The sequence below is a fragment of the Ornithorhynchus anatinus genome, chromosome 21, assembly GCF_004115215.2.
Source record: "Ornithorhynchus anatinus isolate Pmale09 chromosome 21, mOrnAna1.pri.v4, whole genome shotgun sequence".
NCBI classification, from domain to species: Eukaryota; Metazoa; Chordata; class Mammalia; order Monotremata; family Ornithorhynchidae; genus Ornithorhynchus; species Ornithorhynchus anatinus.
In genome coordinates this window covers 10620726-10629387 of record NC_041748.1, presented here as the reverse complement: position 1 = coordinate 10629387, position 8662 = coordinate 10620726, and positions in this window count along the sequence as shown.

Here is an 8662-nt window from a genome sequence, read left to right as displayed (position 1 = left end):
TCACTAATGATCTTCTTGGCAAACTCAGTGGTCTCTACTCCATCCTAATCCTCAACCTCTTAGCTGCCTTCGACACTGTCCACCACTCCTTCTCCTGGAAACATTATCCAACCTCGGTGTCACTGTCATTGCCCTCTTCTGGTTATCCTCCTGGAGAAGCAGCGTGGCTCAGTGGAAAGAGCCTGGGCTTGGGAGTCAGAGGTCATGGGTTCGAATCCTGGCTCTGCCACTTGTCAACTGTGTGACTGTGGGCAAATCACTTAACTTCTCTGTGTATCAGTTACCGCAGTTACCGCAGTTACCTCATCTGTAAAATGGAGATTAATTGTGAGCCTCACATGGGACAACCTGATTACCCTGTATCTACCTCACTGCTTAGATTAATAATAATAATAATTATTATTACTATTTCTCTGGTGGATCATTCTCATTCTCCTTCACAGGCTCCACCTCTACCTTCCACTCTGTAACTGTGGATAATAATAATAAGAACAATAATGTTGGCATTTGTTAAGCACTAACTATGTGCAGAGCACTGTTCTAAGTGCTGGGGTAGATACAGGGTAATCAGGTTGTCCCACGTGAGGCTCACAGTCTTAATCCCCATTTTACAGATGAGGTAACTGAGGCACAGAGAAGTGAAGTGACTTTCCCACAGTCACTTAGTTGACAAGTAGCAGAATCAGAATTCAAACTCATGACATCTGACTCCCAAGCCCTTGCTCGTTCCACTGAGCTAAGCTGCTTCTCAAGGATGTCCCTCAAGATTCAGTTCTGGGTCCCCTTCTATTCTCCATCTATACCTACTGCCTTGGAGAACTTTGCTCACATGGCTTCAACGGCCACCTCTATGCAGATGATACCCAAATCCATATCTCCAGCCCTGATTTCTCGCTCTTTCTCTGTAGTCTCACATGTCCTCCTGCCTTCAAGACATCTCTACTTGGATGTCCTCTCTTCACCTCAAACTTTATATGTCTAAAACAGAATTGCTTATCTTCCCACCTAAACCCTGTCCTCCCCCTGACTTACCCATCACTGTAATTAGCGCCACCACTCTTCCTGTCTTACAAGCAGGTAACCTTGGCATTATCCTTGACAGCTCTCTCTCATTCAACCCAAATATTTGATTCATCAGTAAATCCTGTTGGAATCACCTATGCAGCTTCACTAAAATCCATCCTTTCCTCTCCATCGAAACTGTTACATTAATCCAATCACTTATCCTAACCCGCCTTGATTACTGTATTAACATCCTCGCTGACCTTGCAGCCTCCTGTTTCTCCCCACTCCAGTCCATACTTCATTCTGCTGCCCAGATCATTTTTTTACAGAAGTGTTCAGGACATGTTTCCCCACTCTTCAAGAAACTCCAGTGGTTCCCCATCCGCCTCTGCATCGAACAAAAACTCCTCACTATTAGCTTTAAAGCACTCAATCACCTTGCTTCCTCCTACCTCACCTTGTTACTCTCCTACTACAATCCAGCCTGCACATTTCACTCCGCAAATGCTAACCTTCTCACTGTACCTTGATCCAACTTGCCAACGACCCCTCGCCCACATCCTGCCTCTGGCCTGGAATGCCCTCCCTCCTCAAATCCGACAAACAGTTACTCTCCGAGTCCCTTCCCAATCTGAGCCTTACTGAAGACATATCTCCTCCAAGAGGCCTTTCCTGACAAGCCTCTCATTCCTCTTCTCCCTCTTCCTTCTGTTTCATCCTTACTCCCTTTGTTCATCCCCACTCCCAGTCCCACAGAATTTATGAACATGTCTATAATTTTTTTTAATATATTGTCAGTCTTCCCCCCTCTAAACTGTAAGCTCATTGTGGACAGGGAAGGTGTCTGTTTATTGTTGTATTGTACTTTCCCCAAGCTCTTAGTACAGTGCTCTGCACACGATAAGCACTCAATAAATACAATTGAATGAATGAATGAGCGTCTACCAACTTTATTGTACTTGCTGCCTTGTTGAGATGACACCAAACCTAGAAGCAAGAAGTTAGGTTTTCAGCATAAAATGATTAGAGTTTATTTGGGTCAGCCACCAGACTTTCACTGGGTAACCAGGCCATGCCGTACACCGCTGTGCATAAAGCAATGGGACAATTTGGGACTGCTGCCTCTGACAGCCATGGATGAATTTGAGTAAGGGGCAATGGCAGCTCTCTCTCGGATTTTCAATGAATGCCGAGGTCAAGGATGCTTCTTCTTCCATTACTCCCAGGAAGATCCAGATATGTAGATTACAAGAGCTCTTTTTCCAAAGGTCAAACAATTAGCTGAAGTTCAGAGCCCTACTGTCTTTGTCTTTTGTACCACCTGAAGATATTATCAAAGTTTTATAAACACTTATTGACACCCTGGGCTTCAGGGCTAACAGGGAGCACCTAGACTGAGCCTCTCCTTTCCTCTTCTCCTGCTCCCTTCTGCTTTGCCCTGACTTGCTCCCTTGGTTCTTCCCCCCTCCTAACCCCACAGCACTTAGGTACATATCTGTGATTAATTTATTTGTACTATCTGTCCCCCCGTATAAACTGTAAGCTTGTTGTGGGAAGGGCATGTGTCTGTTTATTGTTGTATTGTACTCTCCCAAGCATTTAGTACCGTGCTCTGCACACAGTAAGCACTCAAAAAATACAGCTGAATGAATGAATGAATGAATTGGTCCAGTACATGAGAAAACCCTAGTTGGTCTGGCCAGCAGTAGAGGGCAGGGGGCAGAGCACCTATGTTTAATATTCAGCTTTGGGACAGTTTTCAGGAGATCAGTGGCCAACCTCCCTAGCACATATTTCAATGTGGAGGGCTGGCATAATGCTTTTAATTAAATGCTTGGGGGACATAAAACACCCAACCATCAGACTCTCACTCGATGCTCTTATGTTTGAGAAGCAGCTTCCATACTCCCCAGCATCATAGAAATCATGAGGTCTGGCCATTAGCCAGGGAGGGCCCAGAAATTCCAAAGACGGGATACAATTCTCATTGGACCTATAGCAGGACTTTGGGAGAAAAGGAACATTGTTGAGTAATAGGACACTATGAAATCCTTAATGTTTGATGATGATGATGATGATCATGATGAACTACCAAACTCCAGGAAAGTAAAACTGGACAAATGATATAGAAACCATTACCTAGAAATTACCTAGATACAATATTGTCTCAACACCTAGAACAGCAAAGTCTTCACAGAAGAGACTTGACACCAGGGGAGAGAAGCAGCGTGTCTAATGGATTGAGTACAGGGTTGGGAGTCAGAAGGATCTGGGTTTTAATCTTGGTTCTACCACTTATCTGCTGTATGACCTTGGTCAAGTCAGTTCACTTCCTTGTGGCTCAGTTACCTCATCTGTAAAATGGGGATTAATACTAATCCCCATGTTGGACATGGACTGTATCCAATCTGATAAGCTTGTATCTACCCCAGTGTTTAGTACAGTTCCTGGCACATAGTAAGCACTTAGCAAATACCATTTTTTTGAAAAAAAAGAAAGTGTTCAGAGGCTCTAAGAAAGCAATCCACAGGATAGCTTAACAGTACACTTGCAGAAAAAGCACAGGATATTATGGCTCTACAGGAACAAGTAGCAGCAGCGTGGCTCAGTGGAAAGAGCACGGGCTTTGGAGTCAGGGCTCATGAGTTCGAATCCCAGCTCTGCCACTTGTTGGCTGTTTGACTGTGGGCAAGTCACTTAACTTCTCTGTGTCTCAGTTCCCTCATCTGTAAAATGGGGATTAAGACTGTGAGCCCCACGTGGGACAACCTGATTCCCCTATCTCTACCCCAGCGCTTAGAACAGTGCTCGGCACGTAGTAAGCGCTTAACAAATACCAACATTATTATTATTATTATTAACAAGTGACCTAGAAACAAAAAAAATATAGAACCAAATCCTCGAACAGCAAAATTCCTGTGAGGGGTGCTGGAAAAAGGAATCCAAAGACTCTGCAAGGCTTTCAGGACAGAATTATATGGGTAAACATTAGGCTGGAACTCCCAGGAAAGCAGAACTGGACTAAAGAAATCGGGAACTATTACCCTCAACCACTACATACAAATGATAATACAGAATCAAAACCTAGAAGAGCAAATTTGTTCTGGAATGGGCTTGAGACCTATTAAGAAGACATTGCTGATGCTCTAGGAAGGAATTCCATGAGATTGCTCAAAAGAGAACCTCCAGGGAACACAGAACACAACTTGACATTAGAGGAACCAGTGACTTAGAAAAAGAAACATAGAATCAACATCTAGAAAATCAATATCCAGGTGGATGGGGCTGGAATCTAGGGAAAGGACTCAAAAGTCTTTGCGAGGGGTCTACGACTAAATTATATGGGTAAACATTGCTTTGATGGTCCAGTCTCTGTTCAGTGAAGGAAAACTCAGAGTCTTTGCATCTAAGCAAAATAATGATTTATTAGGGTTCCTGTTACTACATCCTTGTGCCCATATGGGACAACATCACATTGCTCAAACCAACACAACCAACTCTCCAGTAAATGCTGAGCTCAAGCAATGGAACAGCCTGCTGCCACCTAACAAGATGACCCCAATTTGTTCCGGTTCTACCTTTCATGCTATATTTGGCTGCCCCCTTGGTGACACAGTATTCATAACACCTTCCATTCCTTGCCCCAGGATGCTGCCTAAATTATGCTTCCAGCATTGCCCTGACCCCATTTTTTCCAGCTGGGTGCTAATAGGGACCTTAAAGGGCCTATATAAGTGTACATACATTCTAGGTTGGTTTATATTGTGTGGTTCTCTTTTAACTTGTGGACCACTGCTTGACTTCCTTTTCTGAAGCTTGGCTCTCAGAAAGGCCCAGGCCACAGTTTTCATTACCCCAGAGACTTGAATTCTATAGGACACGTGGCTATTGAACTTCCCATAAAAAACAGGAAGCTCTTAGTCGCCTGGACCATAGATTTTCCCTTAAGATGCAGGAAGACCTAAGGACAAATTGCACCCCAAAAAGGCCAAAATCAGGAGTCCTCACACATCCCTCATCCCTTACCTCCAACACTCATGCATGTAAAAATGATTAAGAAATGCAACCATCCCTTGCAGCTATCTGTCTGTATTTGATTACCATCACCTAGATACTCTGACACTGGTACTGGTGGATCCCTTGGAGTCCTCTGTTTAGGTTTGGAAACCAAGCATCAGAGTGTTAGGATTTGTTGGAGAGGGTGCTAGGGTATGGGGGCTGCCACTAATGTTGGGAGCAAGGGCAAGCCAATAGAGGGTCAGCAGGAGGATAGCCAAGAGGGCCACTCTACTGCCAAGGTGGGGCCCTGCATCCCAGCCCAAAAACTACCATGTTGTGTTCCACCAGGGGAATGTATTGAAGCAGCTTTTCTTCTCCTAATAGCCAATAGGCTCTTTTCGCTCTGTTTACAACCACCCCTCGTTATGCACAGGCTTCCATATATAACATTAGTTATCTAGCGTACCTTCTTTAGTTAGAAGGTACCACGCTGGAGAAGCAGCGTGGCTCAGTGGAAAGAGCATGGGCTTTGGAGTCAGGGCTCATGAGTTCGAATCCCAGCTCTGCCACTTGTCGGCTGTGTGACTGTGGGCAAGTCACTTAACTTCTCTCAGTTCCCTCATCTGTAAAATGGGGATTGGGATTAAGACTGTGAGCCCCACGTGGGACAACCTGATTCCCCTATGTCTACCCCAGCACTTAGAACAGTGCTCGGCACATAGTAAGCACTTAACAAATACCAACATTTTTTTTTTTTAGTTTGTTTTGCCACCATGGATCTATCACCCTCTCTTCTTCTCAGGCTCTAGTTCCCATCCTCAGTGTTTTCTTTCAATCTTTTACATCCCCTCACTTACTATATCATATATATGATATTATTTTATATTATTAAAATATAATATATAGAAAAAGAGAGGAGAGAAGGGAGAGAGAAAGATATCCCACATGCTCTTTCAGCCCACTTGTCACCCAAGATCATTCTTCACCAGTGGACCCACATTTTCCTTCTCAGCTTTCAGACACATCTGTTTGGTCAATACCTGACTCTGAGAAGCAGCGTGGCTCAGTGGAAAGAGCACGGGCTTTGGACTCAGAGGTCATGGGTTCGAATCCCCGCTCAGCCACTTGTCAGCTGTGTGACTGTGGGCAAGTCACTTAACTTCTCGGTGCCTCAGTTACCTCATCTGTAAAATGGGGATTAAGACTGTGAGCCCCACGTGGGACAACCTGATTCCCCTGTGTCTACCCCAGCGCTTAGAACAGTGCTCGGCACATAGTAAGCGCTTAACAAATACCAACATTATTATTATTATTAGATCACAAATTTTGAGTGCAATGAATATGATGCTCCCCAGCCTCCATTCTGAAAGTCCAGCCTAATCCCCAATTTTGGGATCAATACTCCCACTTTTGTAATGAGGGCAAGAGTTTAGCATAAGCAATCCAATTCACCTCCCCCTCACACAAAGACACATGTGCACACACACCTACACGCATGCTCATACACCTTCTCATACACACTCACTCCTTCCTGGTCTCAAATTGGCTGCTTGGATCTAAGGGCATTAACCTTCAGTAGTGACCTTCCCACACTCAGTGGGAAATAAGAAGGGGGATGACTTTAATGGTAGCTGGAGTCGTATCCCAATGAGCTGTGCTCAGGTTTCTGTAGTTGGATCAATCCTCCAGTTGTGCCCAAGTTGTCATGGCCAAATATTCTCCTTGTCTTCTCAAATCGTTTAAATTGAATCGCTTCTCTCTTCTCCCTTTGGTCTCAGTTCTGTGGCAATTTCAAATCAATACAGCAATATCACAAGCAAATCCCAAACAGGTTCTCTGATCCTTCCCAAATATCTTTCCTGTCTCACAAAGCCTGTAAATGTGGCAGTGCTCTTGACTCATCTCTATCCTGCCAGTTCTACTTTCTCAGAATTGCTAAAATCCACCCTTCTCTCTGTCTCCAAATTATTACTATGTTGATTCAAGCACTTATCCTCACCTGCTTGGACGACTGAATCGTCCTCCTTGCTTATCTCCCTGCCTCTTGCCTCTCTCCATTCCAGTCCTTAATTCACTCTACTGCCTGGATCCTTTTCTATGGAAAATCCAGTTCACATTTCCCCACCCCTCAAGAACCTCCATTCACCTCTGCATCAGAAACAGAGTAGTTAACTGATTTACCCAAGACCACACAGCAGGCAAGTAACAGAACTGGGATTAGAATAAAGGTCCTCACTATTGAGCATGATGTCACTGGGCAAGACCTTCTGCTCAGGTCATGTTGGCTGACACCTGTGGGATGAGCCCTAACACCTGGAGAAAAGCTCAGGCCACAGAGGATTCTTGCTAGCAGGACCATCTTGGGGAAGGGTGGGTGGGTGGGCTGCGGTCAGGGAAGCTGATTGTGTCTTCCAGAAAAGGGAGAAGGTAATGTGAGAGAAGATAGAAACCCAGATCTATGGACATCATACCTCAGGGCCTGGGTCTATGGGCTAGCGCTGAGACCTCTTAGAAGGGAGTGGAAATCAAAGTGTTTGACTTAGACTGAGCTGTTTTTGGAGGGTTTTCTACACTGCACTTCTCCAAGGTTCGATAATGAAAGAACCTGAGAATGCATGGCCAGGGAGATAGGAGGAGAACCAGAAGAGGGCATTGTCAAAGGAGCCAGGTGTAGACAGTGCTTCCAGAAGAAGTGGTGGTCCATAGAGGGAAAGGCTCCTGAGAGGCCTAGGAGGTCTAAAATGGAGTCGCGTCCATAGGATGTGGCAAGGAGGAGGGCATCAGTGACCTTGGAGAGAATAGTGTGAATCAAGTAGATGGGGCAAAAACCAGACAGCAGCAGGCTGAGGAGAGTGGGAGGAAAGGAACAGGAGGAAGCTGGCGTAAATGATCCAGAATCAGGGAAGAGTCCTGCAATCTGGGCCAGCACACTGACACCTGTGGGAAGGACCCAGATACTTGCTTGTACTCTCCCAAATGCTTAGTACAGTGCTCCACACACAGTAAGTGCTCAATACATACAACTGATTGATTTATTGATTGACTGAGAACCAACCAAGCAGAACCCCAGCACTTAGGAAGAAAGGGCCCTGGGACTTAGTTCAGCATCCTGGCACCTGACAAAGAGCCATGAGACCTGGGTCAGCACCAGAGAACCTATGGTGTGGGACATAGGTCCTGATTCAGCAACCCAGAATTTGTGGTGAGAGTCCTTGATTCTGAGCTAGCATTCCGCATCTGTGAGGAGAGTCCAGGGACCTGGTTCAGCATTCCTGCATCTGTAAGAAGGACTGTGAAACATGGGTCACCTCCCTGGCATGATTGCTTGGAGTGAGTCTGTGGAACTGGATTTGAACCCCAGTATATATTAGGGAGGTCTATGGGACATGCATCAGCACCCTGTCACCTGAGGGAGGGTCCTAGGGCCTGGGTCAGCATGGTAGAATGTATAGGAAGGGACCAAAGACCTGGTTCATCACCCCAGGTCCAGAGTGGAGGGTCAAACTGGCATTTTGGGATTCTGCTTTGGAAACTAGGTCAGCCTCCTAGACCACGAGAGGAGGGCTCCAGGACCTGAGTCACTGACCTGGCAAGATCTGGGCATGCCCTTGTGACCTGGTTCAGCATCCCAGAGCCAGTGGATGCTGGAGCCTGGGCC